Source organism: Pseudophryne corroboree, chromosome 3 (assembly GCF_028390025.1).
Source record: "Pseudophryne corroboree isolate aPseCor3 chromosome 3, aPseCor3.hap2, whole genome shotgun sequence".
Lineage (NCBI taxonomy): Eukaryota > Metazoa > Chordata > Amphibia > Anura > Myobatrachidae > Pseudophryne > Pseudophryne corroboree.
Genome location: NC_086446.1, coordinates 384,884,764 through 384,906,833, shown reverse-complemented (window position 1 = coordinate 384,906,833; position 22,070 = coordinate 384,884,764). Strand labels below are relative to the sequence as shown.

General features: G+C 45.7%; 1 protein-coding gene and 1 long non-coding RNA gene across 7 annotated transcripts in view; one reads left to right on the top strand and one right to left on the bottom strand.

Moving 5' to 3' along the window:
- The window catches only part of TANC2 (tetratricopeptide repeat, ankyrin repeat and coiled-coil containing 2), a 1,023,243-nt gene that overhangs the window by 62,734 nt on the left and 938,439 nt on the right, over positions 1-22,070 (top strand). The window lies entirely within an intron of this gene.
- The window catches only part of LOC135055673 (uncharacterized), a 261,242-nt gene continuing 252,119 nt past the window's right edge, over positions 12,948-22,070 (bottom strand). For both annotated transcript variants that reach the window (XR_010243788.1, XR_010243790.1), the window contains one exon: positions 12,948-13,381. This is a non-coding gene — a long non-coding RNA (uncharacterized LOC135055673). The remainder of the gene's footprint in view (positions 13,382-22,070) is intronic.

The window sequence follows — 22,070 nt, the reverse complement described above, 5'->3', positions numbered from 1 at the left end:
GGAGGGCACCCCTGGCTGGCGGCAGCGGCGGGTCTCTAGCGGCGCGGAGGGCACCTCTGGCCGGCGGCAGGTCTCTAATGGCTGTGGAGGGCACCTCTGGCCGGCGGCAGCGGCGGGTCTCTAGCGGCGCGGAGGGCACCTCTGGCCGGTGGCAGCGGCGGGTCTCTAATGGCGGCGGAAGGCACCTCAGGGTGGCGGCAGCGGCGGGTCTCTGGTGGGCGGCGGCGGGCATCAAGGGCGGGTGATGGCGGCACACCTGGCAATCCCTCGTGCCATGGCACACCTGTTGAAAAACACTGCTCTAGGTCAACAATCGGCCCAATTGTCAACTGTCCAAAAATATCTGCCAGTGTGTACTTATCTTTAGGCTGAGCTTTTCGGTCTTGCTCAACAGATCAGAAAATAGTCATGTTTATGGGCAAGATTTGCCTGATTTATCAACCAAACGCTGATTATAATTCATACATACTATACAATAAATCAGGCTGATCCCCAATTATTGGCAAATCGGCCCAATAATTGTATAGTGTGTACATGGATTTAGAGGCTGAATTTGCTCCTGAATCTTGAAATGACCAGGTAAAACCTAAAAATGAAACGTTTTACACAGACATGATAAAAGTAAAGGAGTAGTCTAAACATCAGTTTGTTTGCAACTGTTTAGGATGAAATTAAGAACTGGCCTCAACAAATCTTGTTGAGACCAGCGAATTCAGAGATGTTTCTCTTGTCCAATTAAAACAACTTGAGCAATGCAGTGCCACTGGCTGGCATAACTGGGTTACTGTAATCATGATGATTTTATTTGTATAGCTTTTTTTCCTGAAATTATTTGAACAATGTACTGTTTGTTTGCAAGCCTAACTTGTGGCACTCCTTTATGATGATCTATAATTGTTATTAGCCATCGCTGCGGGTCAGAGTTGTTGCCAGGCGCCTGCAATGCTGCGTCATGCGAGTCGCACTGCCTCATGGTCCCATGGTTGCCTGGCAACCGGAACTCTAGGCGGCCGCGGTGAGCCTTGATCCAGGCTGTTGCTTATCAGCTGCATCTGTTTTATGTTATTAAAGGCTGGTCTGTCTGGCTCCTGCTTGATTGGTCCCTGTTCTTGTTAAAAGGCAGCCAGCTCTGTACCATTCTGCCAGTGATAGTTTCTGTTTCCAGCTTCTAGTTCTTGCTGCAGTGTCTAGTTTCTTGTTGGAAGCCTTGTCAGCCGGTTTCTGAAACAGTTCATGCCCTGCCTAGCTGTGTTTGTAAGGATTTTCTCAGATATATGCCAGTACTGTTATACCTTGTCCTTGCTGCTTCAGGTATTTGCTGTGTGCTTTAACTATTGTGTGGACCTCAACTGTGCCTTGCTACAGAGGCGTCCCTTACATTATGGACACCCAGTGCGGCACCGGCAGAAAAGGGGCGTGGCTTCCAGGAAGTTGGTGGGGCTCTTCCCTCCCCCCATTTTTCGTCACTTGGGGGTTTGGGAGGTGCGGGCTGCCTCCAACTGATTGCTGTTCCTGCAGGCAGGCTCCTACACAGTGACAGGAGCCGAGTGCTGCACATAATGTAACATTGCAGCACTCTGCTCCTGTCACTGAGCAGGAGCTGGCATTTTGGTGTCGCCTTTCGGCGAGTAACACCTGGTTGTGTGCCGCACCCCCCTTGTGACGCCACTGCCTTGCTGGGAATCCTGGCTAATTACCACTACAATCTCTCATAGGATTTGCATATCATTCAGCCTTGGACTAAAACTGTGGTTTCTTGTTTATACATTATTACTCTGCTGCCCTAATAAAAGTGTGAAGTATTTCTCTATACAGTGGATGTTCATTACAGACAGCAGTAGCCATTGTGCCATATCCTAGTACTGCATTCAAGCCTTCTTTCAGATCTGTGCATTCACTCCTCAACTACATTTCACCTGTCCTTAAGTATTGTGCTGCACTCTGGGATTCACATCACTCTTGTAGTAAAGTTCATATCCACATTCTGCATATTACTAGACTGAGAAATCCTTGCTACACCTTGCTCCTGAATCCTGAACACATCTAGGATCCTACAGTTATTCTCCTGTTAACAATTTCTTTGCTATACTGGGTCTGCCTTCAGTTATTACTCCAGCCAATAATCCTGCACTCTCCAGTCAATTGTGTAAGCCCCTATTGGTAGAGCTTTAAGTACTGATGGCATACTAAGTACCGGAGTCTAACAATGAGATAACAACGGACGGCTGTTATAGGCAGAAGACCCTCTTGCTGGCTTTAGTGGTCGTACTGACTCAATAGCAAATGAGTCAGTACAAATTTCTAATTAAAAAAGGTTCAATGACACGGGACATCTTTTTATTATACTTTTATTGCTATGTTTTCTTAATAATAAACCTTTCAAAATTGCATATAATACTTTTTCTTTTTTGTAGCCCACAGAATCCTAGACCTTGATTATTCGGTCCATTTGGGATTTTTGGTTTGACATGCCTGCTCTAGGGGGCCATGACTCAAAAAAGTTTGGGAACCACTGATATAGAGGTTTAGTTTTAACCTCCTACCCCCGAAAGCACCAAGCGAGGCAGCCATATTGGATGCACTACGTAGGTTACACTGGGCAGACTATGGGGGTAATTCTGAGTTGATCACAGCAGGAATTTTGTTAGCAGTTGGGCAAAACCATGGGCACACAGGGGAGGCAGATATAACGTGCAGAGAGAGTTAGATTTGGGTGGGTTATTTTGTTTCTGTGCAGGGTAAATACTGACTGCTTTATTTTTACACTGCAATTTAGATTGCAGATTGAACACACCACACCCAAATCTAACTCTCTCTGCACATGTTATATCTGCCCCCCCCCTGCAGTGCACATGGTTTTGCCCAACTGCTAACAAAATTCCTGCTGCGATCAACTCAGAATTACCCCCTGTGTAAAGTTTCTGATCTTCACATGAGAAGCACAATCAACTGCAGATCATCCTCAGGGCATTGGTCCAACTTGTGTTGCATATTGAAATCATTGTGATTACATACAGATTTTATATGCCTGCTCAGTGCAACACTGCACTTCAGTAACCTATCATCATAAAATATAGTTAAGAATCATTGACTGTGTCGGCAGTGATGATGTCGAGGTCTGGATAATGTTAGCATGGACAAAATGGCGACATTACAGTTAGGGGTTCCTCAAAACTACATTATGACAGTCAGTATTTCATCTGTGTCAATATGTTCTCTGTTGACATTATGACCATGACCTTGTCATTGTGATCAAATATACCGAACCCTGAAATATATACTGGTGGAAGGTGCAAGTGCTTATTAGCCAAACTGAAAGAGGTGCAGGAGTTTTTTTTTTTTTTTTTTTGGAATGCAAGAACCGGAGCAATAAGTTTTATTTGCGCTCAACAGAGTCAATCTCAATCAATTTAGGGATATTTGTCTTTTTTTTTTTTTAATTAAAATATAACTTTCATTGTTTAATAATAAACATAGGTTAATACACCAACATATTTTGTAATATAGTGAAACATTGTAGAATGGGGTGTGCTAGTCGATAGCGGTCAGTCTCTCGTAGGTGTTATTTATTATTATTCTTTATGTATATGGCGCCACAAGTGTTCCACAGCACCTAAATAAACCAATGAGCAGAGCAAGAAAAAAAGTGACTTACAGTACAAGACAATGGGGGTCATTCCGAGTTGTTCGCTCGCAAGCTGCTTTTAGCAGCTTTGCACACGCTAAGCCGCCGCCTACTGGGAGTGAATCTTAGCTTATCAAAATTGCGAACGAAAGATTAGCAAAATAGCGAATAGACACTTCTTAGCAGTTTCTGAGTAGCTCCACACTTACTCGGCATCTGCGATCAGTTCAGTGCTTGTCGTTCCTGGTTTGACGTCACAAACACACCCAGCGTTCGCCCAGACACTCCTCCGTTTCTCCAGCCACTCCCGCGTTTTTCCCAGAAACGGTAGCGTTTTTTCGCACACACCCATAAAACGGCCTGTTTCCGCCCAGAAACACCCACTTCCTGTCAATCACATTCCGATCACCAGAACGAAGAAAAAACCTTGTAATGCCGTGAGTAAAATACCTAACTGCATAGCAAATTTACTTGGCGCAGTCGCACTGCGGACATTGCGCATTAGCGACTAATCGCTCCGTTGCGAGAGAAAAATACAGAGCGAACAACTCTGAATGACCCCCAATGTACATGGTATATAAACATTGCTGCATCAACCGAAAAAGACCCTGAAATAAGTCTCAGGGTGGCAGAAACCGAGTGTTAGGCGCTGTTTTAGGGAGTATGAAGCAGATGATAGTCTAAGGGCGGTATCCCATTACTGCTAGCAATGATATCGCCCAGGACTATCCGGCACGAGCTGGGACTTGTGTACTGCACCGTGAGACTGCTCCCAGTGCAGCGCTTCACCTATGCGGCCCCCCCCCCCTTTAGGACTGCTTCCCTGTCATGTGACTGCTGCCTGGAGTGGGGGAAGTGATGCAGGTCACTGCGCAGCCCCGGCTTCCACGCCAGGGGTCACTGTGCCGAGTACTGGCTCCAGGGCCGCGGAGCACTCCCTGCAGCCCCAGCTTGCTGCTGCTATCCTGGAGGGGAAGCTGGTGCAGCGCCATGACCCGCATCACCCCCCTTCAGACCCTGCCATGCCTGCTGCAGCGGGCATGAGACACCGCAGGTCGCCGCAGTTATCGAGGATTTTGAGACCAAATCCCCGGAAACAGCCCAGTTTTCAAGCAAATCTGGGGAAGGGTACAGAAAAATATCTGCTGCTTTGAAGGTCCCAATGAGCACAATGGCCTCTATCATCCATAAAAGGAGGAAGTTTGGAACCCCCAGGGCTCTTCCTAGAGCTGCCGGCTGTCTAAACTGAGCGATCTGGGGAGAAGGGAGGTGACCAAGAACTCGATGGTCACTCTGTCAGAGCTACAGCATTCCTCTGTGGAGAGAGGAGAACCTTCCAGAAGGACAACCATCTCTGCAGCAAACCACCAATCAGGCCTGTATGGTAGAGTGGCCAGACGGAAGCCACTCCTTAGTAAAAAGCACAAGGCAGCTCGCCTGGAGTTTGCCAAAATGCACCTGAAGGACTTTTCCGACCATGAGAAACAAAAATCTCTGGTCTGATGAGACAAAGATTGAACTCTTTGGCGTGAATGCCAGGTGTCATGTTTGGAGGAAACCAGGCACCGCTCATCACCAGGCCAATACCATCCCTACACTGAAGCATGGTGGTGGCAGCATCATGCTATGCGAATGTTTTTCAGCGACAGGAACTGGAAGACTAGTCAGAATAGAGGGAAAGATGAATGCAGCAATGTACAGAGACATCCTGGATGGAAACCTGCTCCAGAGCGCTCTTTTTACCTCAGACTGGGGTGATGGTTCATCTTTCAGCAGGACAACAACCCTAAGCACACAGCCAAGATATCAAAGGAGTAGCTTCAGGACAACTCTGTGAATGTCCTTGAGTGCCCAGCCAGAGCCCAGACTTGCATCCAATGGAACATCTCTGGAGAGAACTGAAAATGGCTGTCCACCGACTCTTCCCATCCAACCTGATGGAGCTTGAGAGGTGCTGTAAAGAGGAATGGGCGAAACTGGCCAAAGATAGGTGTGCCAAGCTTGTGGCATCATATTCAAAAAAGACGTGTCAAAGGTACATCAACAAAGTATTGAGCAAAAGTTGTGAATACTTATGTACATGTGATTTCTTTGTAATAAATTTGCAAAAATCTCAAAAATAAAACTAACACCTTTTTCACGTTGTCATTATGGGGTATTGTGTGTAGAATTTTGAGGGGAAAAAAATAATTTATTCCATTTTGGAATAAGGCTGTAACATAACAAAATGTGGAAAAAGTGAAGCGCTATGAATACTTTCCGGATACACTGTAAATATTAAATGCTGGTGATTAACTTTTAGATGTCCGTGGGTGCTCATATTCTGTGACTTATGCAAAGATCTAACTGACATAGATTGGACGCTCTTGCTTCTGCATACTTACTAAATATTAATACTTACGTATTAATATAACTATTACTTACCGTATATACTCGAGTATAAGCCGACTTTTTCAGCACTTTTTTTTGTGCTGAAAAAGCCCCCTTGGCTTATACTCGAGTCAGTGCAGTGGGGACACGGAGGGCAGTCAGTGCAGTGGGAAGGAGGGACACGGAGGGCACAGCGCGCGCCTCTCCTGTGTCCCTCCTGCGTCTCCGGCGACAGCGGCGGGTCTATTAAATGAAGTACCCGTTCGTGAGCTCTGATTGGCTCACGAACCGGCACTTAATTTAACAGACCCGCCGGAGACGCAGGAGGGACACAGGAGAGGCGTGCGCTGTGCCCTCTGTGTCCCTCCTTCACAAGACAGCGCGGGAGTGGCGAATGGTAAGTTGCCGTATACCTGGCACTGAGGGGGCATATCTGGCAGTATGAGGGCATATCTGGCACTGTGGGGGCATACCTGGCACTATGAGGGCTGTGTATGGCTAGAGCTGCATTTCCCACCCTAGGCTTATACTCGAGTCAATAAGTTTTCCCAGGTTTTTGTGATAAAATTAGGTGCCTCGGCTTATATTCGGGTCGACTTATACTCAAGTATATACAGTAAGTATTCATTTACGTTTTTCTTTTATGCTCCTATTTGTAAGCTCAAGATCACCTAACAAATACCAGAGCTTAAAAATCCTTGTAAACTCCCTTGTATTTTGCGCAGTGAGTGACAGCATTTGGCCACCTCGCCGTTCCAGCATTGCCAGTTTCCTTTTTACAATTGTAACCCTGTTCTTGCAAGGAAGGAGTTATGGTGAGTCAGGGTGTGATGGCTTCCATTTGCTTAATATCTCTTTTGTGTGCTTGCACTTTCCACCGCACCTTTGCTTAACAGCTGGCAGGATGAAATGAACTCTTTGTGACTTCTCTGTATGTGCTAAACAAATTATTAATGGAATTTTTTATTCCGATGTGAACAATAAAGGAGTGGTTACGTATAGGTTTTTCCGCTCCTCCACTGATTTAATTTGTCCCCTATCTGAAATTATTATTATTATTATTATTATTATTATTATTTATCCATCACCATCCTGCCACAACTAACATTTAGGTCTGAACTTACACAATTCAAATGTTTTAAGATACTTTAGGCCTGATTGACAGGTGGACGCACTACTGATGATGTAGTTCGATATTTTTTGTTTATTGCTACTGCACATGCATCAAAGCTGCACCACACATGCTCCCCGATTGTGTCCCTACAGAGTCACATTTGGCATTTCAGATATACACTGAGACTGTATGGAGAATATAGTGGGCGTTCCTGGGCAGCGACAGGAAGCGGCTTAGCGCACACATGGAGATTATCCGTTTTATGGGAGTGCCACAGGCTTTCAATATTAGTGGATGTGTACACACTCTCAACCACTCTCATAGGAGGCCATACTCTGATGGAGTAACTGCACCTGCCATAGTGCTAAAGACTCATCAATTACAGTGTGTATGGACACTGAAAGTGCATGAATGTACACCAGGGGAGGGCTTTTTAGTTGCATTTACATAAAATCACAGACAGGAGATCGCCAACAAAAGCAGCTGCTTCTGCATTCATCTTTGAATTGGCCCCTTCATGACTTCTCTAAAAATGCAATTGAAACATAATTCACTCAGGCATCCATGAAGATGCGGAGACCAAGATTATGTGGACTCCTACTTCACCGTTTTTGGGTCCTATCATAGTTTATGCTTTCAAGCTCTTTCAGACCTTCCCACATACACCTAAAATGCACATATGATCCCCGTGCATAGTATCCGAACTACATGCTCCTTAAATGCATCTTTATTGCCTCCTTAATACTACATGTAATATGACTTGTCTGTGCACAATGGGGGTAATTCTGAGTTAATCGCAGCAGGAACTTTGTTAGCAGTTGGGCAAAACCATGTGCACTGCAGGGGGGCAGATATAACGTGCAGAGAGAGTTAGATTTGGGTGGGTTATTTTCTTTCTGTGCAGGGTAAATACTGCCTGCTTTATTTTTACACTGCAATTTAGATTGCAGATTGAACACACCACACCCAAATCTAACTCTCTCTGCACATGTTATATCTGCCTCCCCTGCAGTGCACATGGTTTTGCCCAACTGCTAACAAAGTTCCTGCTGCGATCAACTCAGAATTACCCCCATTATGTATGTTCTTTGTTTTTCCCACATCGCTCATTAAGGGGTATATGCAATTGCGGTCGAATTCCCGAAATTGTCGAATTTCGGAAATTTTTCGCCCCAAAAAAAATCGTCAATGCAATTCAGTGCTTTCCGTCCAAAAAACGGACTTTCAAAATTCGACTTTTTGAAATTCGACTTTTTGAAATTCGACTTTTGTCAAATTCGACTTTTCTGCAATGATACAAGTGCTGCAATTCGACCAAAGTGTATTCAATTGAAGTTTGGAAATTCGACAACAGTGCTTTTAGACAGTAAATTCGACATTTTCAATCCGCCACACTTTGGTGGGTGAAACTAATAAAAAAAATTTAAAACATGTTTTTTTTTGTGTTTTTTTTTTTATTGATAATAGCATATCTATTTATATTAGAAGGGATTAGGTACTTGGTTTGTCTTTTTTGGAGGCACAAGTATTATTTATATATTTTTTAAAATAATATTTTTTTTTTTTTAATGGAATGTTAAAATCCCGGAAAAAAATGGCGTGGGGTCCCCCCTCCAAAGCATAACCAGCCTCGGGCTCATCGAGCTGGTCCTGGTTCTAAAAATGCGGGGAAAAAATTGACATGGGATCCCCCGTATTTTTAAAACCAGCACCGGGCTCTGCGCCTGATGCTGGTGCAAAAAATACGGGGGACAAAAAGAGTAGGGGTCCCCCGTATTTTTTACACCAGCATCGGGCTCCACTAGCTGGACAGATAATGCCACAGCCGGGGGTCACTTTTATACAGTGCCTTTTAAAAAAATACGGGGGATCCCATGTCAATTTTGTCCCCGCATTTTTAGAACCAGGACCAGCTCGAAGAGCCCGAGGCTGGTTATGCTTTGGAGGGGGGGACCCCACGCCATTTTTTTTCCCCGTTTTTCACGGCTTTTTTAAATCGCTGCAAAATCCGGCAAATCGGCCGTTTTTCGCCCGCGGGACTGTCGAATCCGTTTTTCATTGAATATGGTGAATTCCGGAAGCCACCTGCCGGAATTCACCTGTCGAATTGTGTCGAATTAAAAAACGGCGATAATTTGCCGCGATTCGCCGCTAATTGCATATACCCCTAAAGGTGCATACACACACTGTGCAATGTAACCTTACGATTTTGACTTTATATTCAAAATTGTAAGGAAACTTAGGGGGTCATTCCGAGTTGTTCGCTCTTTGGCGATTTTCGCTATGCTGCGATTTTTTGCAAACTGCGCAAGGCACACAGGGCGCATGTGCTTAGTTATTTAACTAAAAACTTAGCAGATTTGCTGTGGATTCTGCGGCGCTTTTCAGTCGCACTGCTGATCGGTAAATGATTGACAGGAAAGGGGCGTTTCTGGGTGGTAACTCAGCGTTTTCCCGGCGTTTGCAAAAAACGCAGGCGTGTCAGGGAAAAACGCGGGAGTGTCTGGAGAAACGGGGGAGTGCCTGGCCGAACGCAGGGCGTGTTTGTGACATCAAACCAGGAACTAAACGGACTGAGCTGATCGCAATCTGTGAGTAGGTCTGGAGCTACTCAGAAACTGCTAAGATTTATTTAGTAGCAGTTTTGCTAATTTTCGTTCGCTATTCTGCTAAGCTAAGATACACTCCCAGAGGGCGGCGGCCTAGCATGTGCAATGCTGCTAAAAGCAGCTAGCGAGTGAACAACTCGGAAAGAGGGCCTTAGTGCAAATCGCACTGTGTTTACACTGCTTGCGATACCGATGCGCGCTCCCGTGGGGTTGGTATCGTAAGAAAAGATTGTGCAGGCAAGTCAGTCTTGACTATATTGTGTACAGTCTAGTACATAGTATAGTAAAAATTGACACTTACTTAAAATCTCACATAGTCAAATTCTCAAGTGAAGATGGTCAATATCTGTGGTGCAGGCCTCCGGGGAGTTCAGGGGCAATCACAAAGTCAAAATTGGAGATAGTCAATATCTCACCGTGTGTATACACCTTAAGATAGATCTGGTCTTGTTGTCATGGTCACTCAGCCCTGAGTTTGATGCTGTAGATTTGGTTGTCCTGGGGTGTTTCTAACTATTACCCTCTGCTGCTGCCCATTAATTTCTATCTTCCCAAAGGTGTCCTTCTTTTGGAAACTGAGGGGGTTATTAAATTAGCTGCTAAATGGCAGCAATTTTCTGCACACATTTTGTCGTGGCAGTCGGACGAAAATTGCAGCAAAAAAATTATTTTTGCGGTTATACACACTCCTGTTTTTCAACCTGTACAAACCCAGACTGGTTTCCCGTGAAAATTCTTGCAGTGAAAAGTGCAGGTGAAAATGGGGAAATCGGCCTGTACCCCCCCCCCCCCCCCCCCCAAAAAAAAGCCAAAACAGGACAACAGAAGAGAAGTGTATTAGAGATCACATTAAAGAGTTTTTGAAGACTTAAATTGTGTGAAAAAGCTGTTATATGCATTTTTTTTTTTTATGCAAAAAAAATTATAATGCTTTTAGCAGCATTGCACACGCTAAGCCGCCGCCTACTGGGAGTGAATCTTAGCTTAGCAGAATTGCGAACGAAAGATTCTCAAAACTGCGAATAGAAATTTCTAAGCAGTTTCTAAGTAGCTCGACACTTACTCTGCCACTGCGATCAGTTCAGTCAGTTTCGTTCCTGGTTTGACGTCACAAACACACCCAGCGTTCGCCCAGACACTCCCCCCGTTTCTCCAGCCACTCCCGCGTTTTTCCCAGAAACGGCAGCGTTTTTTCACACACTCCCATAAAACGGCCAGTTTCCGCCCAGAAACACCCACTTCCTGTCAATCATATTACGATCACCAGAACGAAGAAAAAACCTCGTAATGCCGTGAGTAAAATACCAAACTTCTTAGCAAATTTACTTGGCGCAGTCGCAGTGCGAACATTGCGCAATTAGCGGAAAATCGCTGCAATGCGAAGAAAATTACAGAGCGAACAACTCTGAATGAGGGCCAAGATCCGTCCATAAAGCGGACTTGCATCCGCTATGAATGTCTGTCTTTTCCAACATACTATTTATATTTTAAGCGCTGTGGCAGGGCTGACAAAATTCCTCTCACGTACTTTTTTCCTTGTCTGCAGCATTATATTGACATTACATGCAAATCCATGTGTGTATCTGACCTTACAGCAACCACAGACATGTAAGCAATATTGGTTAATATTAAAAAACCTGGACTCTCATAGGCCAGCAGTGTCTGCAAATGCACCTGTCACTCATTGCAGCCTATGGACCATGGATGACTGATGCCCCTTTATTACTGATATACTGTATATAGGGGACATGGGACAGGAGTGCAGGGTTGCAGGAGACTCCCGGGTTGTGGGTGACACAGTAACCCTGTCACCCCCGGCTACACAGTGTGTGACGTCAGGCGGTGACAGAGCCCGGCCGTTGCCAAGGTGACCGGGCTGACTGGAAGCCGCGTGGATACCTGGCCAGGCTGGAATGCAGGAAGCCGGTCACATGGTGCGGCGGCCGCCTGTGTGTGTTGCACAATGCCGGCTCTTCCTGTCATCTCAGGCAGCACCTGACTCCTGTGTAATCCCTGTGTGTGCACTTGTCAGGCCAGGACTGCTGCAGAACACGCTGCTGCATCTTCATAGGTCACGGCCGCGGTGTGCCTGAGCCACCTTGGAGTCTGTGCTGCCAGGCCATTCTGTTGAACTGAAGCTGAAGGCAGCTCTGACTCCGATGACTCCACGGCACACTTGACAACCGCTGGCGGCACACTAGTGTGCCGCGGCACAGCGGTTGAAAAACGCTGCCCTAAGCAATAAAAAAGACCATTTAAATGATAGTAGCAGGTTCAGCTTAATAATAATGATAAAAATAAATGATCCTTTGTTACCCATTTGGGGTATGTTTACTAAAGTGCGGAAGTGGAGATGTTGCCTATAGCAATCAAACATTCTAGCTATTGTATTCTAGAAGGTGCTAGATAAATGTCAAGTAGAATCTGATTGGTTTCTAGGGGCAACATTTCCAGGTTTATAAACATTGCTGCATCAACAGTCATAATACACAAATAAGAAGCGCTGGCTGAACACAACATTCGGTGCTGCTGATGCCAGTGTGAAGGAGATAATGGCATAAGTGGGGATGTAGTCATGTGACCAGCGGTCGGGATCCCGGTGGTCAGCATACCGACGCTGGGATCCCAGCCGCCAGGATGCTGGCAGGGGTTCCAGGGTATTCCCACTCGTGGGGGTCCACGACATCCATAGAGTTGGGCATAGAACCTGTGGCGAGCCTCTGAGCCCACAATGGGCTTTGTTGTGCTCGCCCTCCTGCTGGTATCCTGATGGCCGGGATCCCGGTGTCTTTATGCTGACCGCCGGGATCCCGTCTGACATTCACCTGACCTCAACCCTATCAGTGAGGGAAGGAAAAGCACATGAGGGAAGAGGACCCTGCTCATGAGAGCTTAAGATCTTAACAAGCCTATGTATTCTGTTTTGCTGTAAAATGGATTTTTGTATAGTGGCATAAGTAGGACCATTTGTCTTACTATTATAGTTCCATATTTTTCTACCTGAAATCTTTGGCCCACTTTGATAAATTTTCCATAACGGACTCCAGATGCACTTTGGAACTCGAGTTGGCAACGCGGATTGTAAAATGTTGATTGTAAATGTTTCAAATTGTAAAGCGCAATGGAATTTGCTGCGCTATATAAGAAACTGTAAATAAATAAATAATGTTGGACCCAGAGCCAGTGTTTGTACTATGCAGTTATAGGAATATTTTAAGTTTATTGTACATTATTATTAATTTCTCAGATGCATTATTTTAGTCTGTAACATAGGTTAATAGAGTATACCATAGGAAAGGCAGGTAGCCCCTCACTTTTTTGTTGCTTTGGGGGCCTAGGGTTTGCCTTCCTCAATGATACGGTTCATGGACCTGGTGGTGGGAGGGTGTGGCTGAGACGGGCTCTCTACATTTTTTTCTTCGCTAGTCACCTTGTAGTCCGAGGTGTCGGGGGCTGCCCATGTTCTGTTCAATTGTTTATTCCTCAGGAGACAGCAGGTGGGTGGGATCTGGCTTCCTGCTACTCCCAGCTTGTGGTGCGTGGAGTAGGTGGGCTCCTGTCCTTCATCTGTTTTGGCAGTCTGGGGGGTGGTATCCTGGCTTGGGCCAGAAGCAGTAGTCCTTGGGCGCTCTTCATGGGGGGGAAGCGATCATGATGCTGTCACTGCGATGAGAGGAAAAAACAGACAGGGAGGGGGGATACACTGCAAGTTAACTATTGGCTTCAGTGCACTCCAAAAGATCTACCTGGCCAGACATTTTGTAAAACTGAATCCATTGTCGTCTATAGCATGTAAAACGTGCTTTATCAATTAAGTGTGATCCATGGGCATGCTACTGTATAAATAAATAAATAAAAATTTGCTGCATAAATTTGGTATTTTAAAACCCAATCCTAGAACATATGTACAATTTTCAGTAGCACACTAAATTCCAAAAACTATTTCTGAAGCCCTTTTATAACTCTTTTATTTATTTTTTTTGATTGTTCAAAACCACCCTTCTTCTCTGTGACCTCACTGAAAGATGTAATGGTACAGTATACTAATTTTGCTTAATTTCCTTTTTGTCCAAGAACACTTGCAATGGGTTCTAATAGATTTAGTCTTATTTGGTTGATTACAGAGATACATACCCTCCAACTGTAAAAAAAAATTTTTATGGTGTGTACTGGTTTTTGGCTCTCCATACTTCCAGCGAAAGTATAGGAAAAGGGGCGTGGCCCTTTAGCCGTGGCCACGCTCCTTTTTCGACTTTGTACCGATTTTTATGTGTAAAATGTTGGAATGTATGGAGATATGGCATTAATTTCACTAAACATGGTATGATGTCTGTGCATAATCTCCATAGGTACCTTAGTGGGCATGTATGTCATGGACAAGTTATTTTCGGTGGTTACACATTATTATTATTATTATTATTATTATTATTATTTATTATTATTATTATTACTACTACTGAGGTCTTCTGAAACATGGATTATGGAAAGTATTTCTTTAATCTGTTATGTTTTCATGAGGATTATACAGTGAACTTGGAATGAGCCAAATAAACTTTTTTTTTTTCCCCCTACCAAACTTTCCTTGGGACTCTTGGCAATAAAAAGGCTTAATTGCTCTTCTTTGATAACCGGCACCCTGAGTAAATAATCAAGGATATAGCCGAAAGCTAGCTGACTGTTTCCTTCATTTAAATATATTAATCCTGTGTTTACTTGCACAAAGTCAATTCAGATATTAGGGTAGGTCATGACAACATTAACATATTTCCATAATAAGCCTTGTTAGACTATAATCATGACACAGCTAGCCATTTAAATGGACTCTAATTTTTCTTTGTTTGTGTGAAAGAAAGTAAATGTGAAAATACGGTCTGTTTTATATTCAGTCTCTGGATAAATGCCATTCTGTGCAAGACAAGCGGTTTGATTATATACAGCAATCAACCATGATTGATACTTTTTCTCCCCCCTCTTATCCTTCTCTCTTTCTCTTCTCTAAATATATATCTGATAAAGTAAAGTACTTGTCTCTGCAGTGTGGATGGATAGTGGTGCAATTAGAGGTGAAGGGCATGAATTATTAGGGTACACATTTAGGAGAAGGTCTTAACTGAAAGGGCAAAAAGAACAATTGTAGTGCTTTCATATATGCTGTGTAATGACTAGCACATTACAGAAAGCATTTTTGTCCAAGTTGTGTATAAAAATAATTGTTTGTTCTTCCATAAGACATAAATCCTATGGGGGAAGCCTTTAAAATTGAGGCTAGTATGTCTTTAAAAGATTGAAAGGCTTTCAACATTTTAAAATCTAATTTGCATTTTACTAAAGTGTAAAAGTAGCCAGACAATGGGAATGGTTTTTCTTTCTACTTCACTTTCCTTATGCATGTACTAGTTTTACAGATCATTAAGGTATCTATCTAAAAAAATAGACAAGTTAAAAGCGTCCCAAAAAAATCAAACACCGCTTTTCACTTTGTCATTTTTGCTGTATTTATATTTTTTTAAGTGCCGGTTCAGACCTTGCGGTTAGGCGGCTATCCTGGTGAGGAGATCTAGACATCTTTCACATTTGCTAAAGCTGTTTTAATGCTCTATGCATGTGCCGATCAGCATCAGTGATGTCAGCAATGCAGACTAGAAGCCATCCGGGGAGCAGAGATAGATGTGAGATGGCCAGGAGAGTGGAAGCCATTGGTGGAGTAGAGGAGCCAGATTAATGGTGTCCTTCTGCACTAGGGCAATGACCCCAAATATGCAGCAAATGTCAGCATAAAGAAGAACAAGGATTCCTGGGAGAGTTGAAATGGCCCCCCATAGAGCTCTGGTTTCAACATCGAGTCTGTCTTGAATTACATAAAGAGACTCAAGGATCTGAAAAGCCTACATCCACAGAAGATCTGTGGTTAGTTCTCCAAGATGTCTGGAACAACCTCCCCGCCGAATTCCTTCAAAAACTATGTGCAAGTGTATCTAGAAGAATTACCAAATATTATGGTTCATTCAATTCAATGTGAATTTAATAGTGCAGGGAGGGAGCTCCCAGAGCTATTCAGTTCAGCGCGATGCTGTCCCTGACTGAGAGGATTTCTTCTTGCACCCCTCTGGGGGTGCAAGCACAAATCTGACAAAACTAGGTCTTCTGTTTTGTGACCTAGCGCTGCTCAAACAGCATCGCGGCAAAGCACTTTAGTCGGAGAATGCCTGTTCTCATGATTAAACAACCCTTTTAAATCTGGGATTGCGGGCATTCTTCTATTTAGCATTGTGCTGAATTGAATAGCTCTGGGAGCACCCTCCCGGCGCTATTCAATCCGCGATGAATTGAATTGACCCCATTGATTTTGAATTGGATTTCTCTTTTGTTCATCCACTTTGCATTTTGTTAATTGATAAAAATAAACTATTAACACATATATTTTTGAAAGCATCCTTTCTTTGCAGCATTTTCTCCACACCTGCCTAAATCCTATGCACAGTACTGTAGGTGGTGCTTTAAATCCTGACCATATTAAATGCATAAGCCTCATACACATGAGGAATCCTTTATGTGCAGAAACTTTTTTGAAAGCACTTTCAACTCATGAGTACTTGCGTATACTGAGTGATTTTTGTAATAAATACTGCTATTTAGTTTAAGGAAGTACAACGTTTCTGCAGTACTGTATATTTGTTACAGGCAGAGGCGTATCTAGGGTAGGGCGAGTGTGGCACGTGCCCTGGGCGCCTTGGCAGGCCCAGGAGAGGGGGGCGCCGCTGGCGACCAGGGCATCATGCCCCACTCGCCCCTGTCAACCCTAAATGTGAGGGGAGGAGAGCGCAGCGTCTCTCCCTCCCCTCACCGCCGCTGCCAGCACTAGCAGCGCTGCTGTGTCCGGTCTCCGCCGCTAGCCAATCAGAGCTTGCGGACCGGCTCCTGATTGGCTGCCGGTCCGCGAGCTCTGATTGGCTAGCGAACCGGCGCCAGACAGCCGCCGGAGACCTGGAGCGGTGAGGGGAAGGAGAGGCGCTGCGCTCTCCTCCCCTCACATAGAGCAAGCGGTGAGTGACGGGGGGGGGGCGGCGGGCTTGGCGGCACAGTGGGGCATGTATCTGGCACCAAATGGGGCATATGTAACTGGCACTGTGGGGCAATGTATCTGGCACTGTGGGGCAATGTATCTGGCACTGTGGGGCAATGTAACTGGCACAGTGGGCCATTTTCAGTGGCCACGCCCCTTCTGGAGCGTGGTCACGCCCCTTCTGGAGCGTGGTCACGCCCCTTCTGGAGCGTGGTCACGCCCCTTCTGGAGCGTGGTCACGCCCCTTCTGGAGCGTGGTCACGCCCCTTCTGGAGCGTGGTCACGCCCCTTCTGGAGCGTGGTCACGCCCCTTCTGGAGCGTGGTCACGCCCCTTCTGGAGCGTGGTCACGCCCCTTCTGGAGCGTGGTCACGCCCCTTCTGGAGCGTGGTCACGCCCCTTCTGGAGCGTGGTCACGCCCCTTGTGGTGTGTGGCCACGCCCATTTTCCGCCACACGCGCCTTCGGCGCGCGCACATACTACTTTTGCTATGTTCTTTTTTTTTTGGGGGGGGGGGGGGGGGGGGCGCGCGCCATTTTACATCTTGCCCTGGTCTCCAAAAACCCTAGTTACACCTCTGGTTACAGGGGGGTGTAACATTAAATACATAGAAATGATACAAAACATACATAGATGTATGTAAGGTGAAAAGACCAGCAGAACAAAAATTAATTGGATTAGACGTCAGGACACATGTGAAAGCTCATCTTTTATAATCATATGATCTAGAAGGAGTTCAGTACTGACCATATTGGAAACCCCAAGACAGAACGATACAACCAGATCTAAAGTGCTGAGAGGAAAGACATGGTGGTAGAGTAAATCCATCGTCGCTGCTCTCTATGTGCTTGCCTGCCTTTTACCACTTCCTCAGCTGCTGATATTGGAGTTTCCTAGGCATTAGGGAACACGCTCAGCTCTTTCTGTATTTATGTAGTTCCTTCAAGAGCCCCCTTTCTTGTACTACAGTTTCAGTTTAGGAAGTGGCTATTTGTGCATAAGCTGCACATGGTGCAACTGCTTTTTATGATTTGATCTGTATAGAAACCTTCAGTCTTGCGTGATATACTAGAAAAGCCCATAATCACTGCAATTTTCCCTCAAGTCTTTGTAAACTTGCTGATCTAAAGCGGAAACCGGGTTGGGTACGGAATCCCGGCGGTCAAAATACTGACGAGGGAATCCTGACTGTCAGAATGCTGGCAGGGGGGCGAGCAAAACGAAGCCCCTTGCGGGCTCTGTGGCTTGCTTCGCTCGCCACCGTTTGTTACCCCACCATGGGTGTCATGGACACCCAGGAGTGGGAATAGCTGTGGCAGCGCTTCCGGCATTCTGGCGGTCGGGATTCTGGCCGCCAGGATTCCAGCTATATCCCGTGGAAACAGCCTTAATGCGTGGCTTCCGTACACCAAAAAGTGTAGTGGTGTGACACAGCAGTACCGGACTGGGACATGAGGAATGTAGTGGAAGTGGCCAATGTTTAAGGCAGGCATGTCCAAACTGCGGCCTTCCAGCTGTTGTGAAACTACATTTCCCAGCATGCCCTGACACAGTTTTGCTGTCAGAGAAAGCTAAAGCTGTGTCAGGGCACACTGGGATGTGTAGTTTCTCAACAGCTGGAGGGCCGCAGTTTGGACATGTCTGGTTTAATGAGTGAGTCCAGTTACTACAGGGGCTGTGTCCACCCACAGACACTTGGCTAGCCATTAGAGACCATGAAACTGACCCCTAATAGAGTAACCATGTATAATTTGACTAAACAGTTTAGAACCTGACATCAGAGGAAGGAGTGCGTGGCCCACTCGAGATTTTCCTTGTGGGCAGTCCAACCCTGGCCATGAGAAGGGGTGGTAGTTATAAACCATTGCCCATGTAATTCTCAGATTAGTTGCTGCTAATTGCCTAATAACTAAGCACCCCACTCCCTATACTGTACTGGTGGCGGGCAAGCTGTAATAAATGCGTAAAAGCAAAAAAAGAAAAACTAAATGTATGTTTGTACATTTTTGTGCTGGTCTTGTTTATATCCAGAATGTTTCTTAACTGTCAGATGTAAATATTGCATTATGTAATTCTTTTAGATGTGTTTTTTTTTTTTTTTTAGAATTTCTTTTTGAATTCCTGTATTTAGCATTTCAGTTGTGCTAGTATAAAATTTCAGGGTCTGATTTCCCATAACTCCAGTACTACATGTCTTTGTCCAGTTTAACGTGGATCCTCAGTTCAGACTTCCAGAATGTAATTACCGACATGCCTACATGCACATGTTGGTCAGGACACAGGGCAAAATGGAGCCAGAAGCTATTTCAGTTGCAGAAGGGAGCAAGGTCTGTGTGTAACCAAAAGCAACAAACCTTTCTAAAATCCATCCTTACAGCTTTTATAAAGGTCACATCACCCGCAGCTTTTGTTAAGTCTGCAAATAAAGTGCTTTAATACAGGAATTGATTTAGGCACATGCAAGTATGCTTCAGACATACAGTATATAGTCAAAAGGAGCAAGGGGTGGTATCTATGTGACCTGCGGTCACAGACCGACTGTTACATGACCTCCCCCAAAATCCCGCCCCCTCACCATCCGGACGGTTGGCATGCCGACCAGCAGGGATTATTTCCACTCGTGGGTGTCCACGACACCCATAGAGTGGGAATAGAACCCGCCACTGAGCCCTCAGCGTGGTGAGCGCAGCAAGCCCACAAGGGCGCTTACTGCACTGTCCCCTCCTCGCCGGGATCCCGACGTCTGTATGCTGACCGGCAGTCAGGAGACCATCGGTCAGCCATACCACACTCGGAGCAAGGACAATACAGATTGCTTCATATTGTATTTTATTCCACAAAACTTCCTTATGTTACAAATAGTGATGTGCACTGGACATTTTTTGGGTTTTGTGTTTTGGTTTTGGATTCTGTTCCGCGGCCGTGTTTTGGATTCGGACGCGTTTTGGCAAAACCTCCCTGAAAATTTTTTGTCGGATTCGGGTGTGTTTTGGATTCGGGTGTTTTGTTGTGGTTTTTTTTTTTTCTCTAACGTCCTAGTGGATGCTGGGGACTCCGTCAGGACCATGGGGAATAGCGGCTCCGCAGGAGACAGGGCACAAAAGCAAGCTTTTAGGATCACATGGTGTGTACTGGCTCCTCCCCCTATGACCCTCCTCCAAGCCTCAGTTAGGTTTTTGTGCCCGTCCGAGCAGGGTGCAATCTAGGTGGCTCTCCTAAAGAGCTGCTTAGAAAAAGTTTTTAGGTTTTTTATTTTCAGTGAGTCCTGCTGGCAACAGGCTCACTGCATCGAGGGACTTAGGGGAGAGATTTTCAACTCACCTGCGTGCAGGATGGATTGGAGTCTTAGGCTACTGGACATAGCTCCAGAGGGAGTCGGAACACAGGTCACCCTGGGGTTCGTCCCGGAGCCGCGCCGCCGATCCCCCTTACAGATGCTGAAGATCGTGGGTCCGGAAACAGGCGGCAGAAGGCTCTTCAGCCTTCATGAAGGTAGCGCACAGCACTGCAGCTGTGCGCCATTGTTGCTACACACTTCACACTGAACGGTCACGGAGGGTGCAGGGCGCTGCTGGGGGCGCCCTGGGCAGCAATAATTAATACCTTTTATGGCAAAGAATACATCACATATAGCCATTGAGGCTATATGTATGTATTTAACCCAGGCCATATATCTCAAAACCCGGGAGAAAAGCCCGCCGGAAAGGGGGCGGGGCTTATTCTCCTCAGCACACAGCGCCATTTTCCTGCTCAGCTCCGCTGTGAGGAAGGCTCCCAGGACTCTCCCCTGCACTGCACTACAGAAACAGGGTAACAAAGAGAAGGGGGGCATATTTTGGCGATATTTATATATTTAAAGCGCATATAACAGAAACAACACCTTTTAGGGTTGTTTATATACATTTTATAGCGCTTTTGGTGTGTGCTGGCAAACTCTCCCTCTGTCTCCCCAAAGGGCTAGTGGGGTCCTGTCTTCGATAAGAGCATTCCCTGTGTGTCTGCTGTGTGTCGGTACGTGTGTGTCGACATGTATGAGGACGATGTTGGTATGGAGGCGGAGCAATTGCCGGTAATGGTGATGTCACCCCCTAGGGAGTCGACACCGGAATGGATGGCTTTAATTATGGAATTACGTGATAATGTTAGTACATTACAAAAGTCAGTTGACGAAATGAGACGGCCGGAAAACCAGTTGGTACCTGCTCAGGCGTCTCAGACACCGTCAGGGGCTGTAAAACGTCCCTTACCTCAGTCAGTCGACACAGGTACCGACACAGATGAATCTAGTGTCGACGGTGAAGAAACAAACGTATTTTCCAATAGGGCCACACGTTATATGATCACGGCAATGAAGGAGGCTTTGCAGATCTCTGATACTGCAGGTACCTCAAAAAGGGGTATTATGTGGGGGGTGAAAAAACTACCTGTAGCTTTTCCAGAATCAGAGGAATTGAATGACGTGTGTGATGAAGCGTGGGTTAACCCCGATAGAAAACTGCTAATTTCAAAGAAGTTATTGGCATTATACCCTTTCCCACCAGAGGTTAGGGCGCGCTGGGAAACACCCCCTAGGGTGGATAAAGCGCTCACACGTTTATCAAAACAAGTGGCGTTGCCGTCTCCTGATACGGCCGCCCTCAAGGATCCAGCAGATAGGAGGCTGGAAACTACACTGAAGAGTATATACACACATACTGGTGTTATACTCCGACCAGCAATAGCCTCAGCCTGGATGTGCAGTGCTGGGGTAGTGTGGTTGGATTCCCTGACTGAAAATATTGATACCCTGGATAGGGACAGTATTTTATTGACTTTAGAGCAATTAAAGGATGCGTTTCTTTATATGCGAGATGTTCAGAGGGATATTTGCACTCTGGCATCGAGAGTAAATGCGATGTCCATATCTGCCAGAAGAAGTTTATGGACGCGACAGTGGTCAGGTGATGCGGATTCCAAAAGGCATATGGAAGTATTGCCATATAAAGGAGAGGAATTATTTGGGGTCGGTCTATCGGATCTGGTGGCCACGGCAACTGCCGGCAAATCCACGTTTTTACCTCAGACTCCCTCCCAACAGAAAAAGACACCGTCTTTTCAGCCGCAGTCCTTTCGCTCCTATAAAAACAAGCGGGCAAAAGGACAGTCTTATCTGCCCCGAGGCAGAGGAAAGGGTAAGAGAGGGCAGCAAGCAGCCCCTGCCCAGGAACAGAAGCCCGCCCCGGGTTCTACAAAGCCATCAGCATGACGCTGGGGCTTTACTAGCGGACTCCGGAGCGGTGGGGGGTCGACT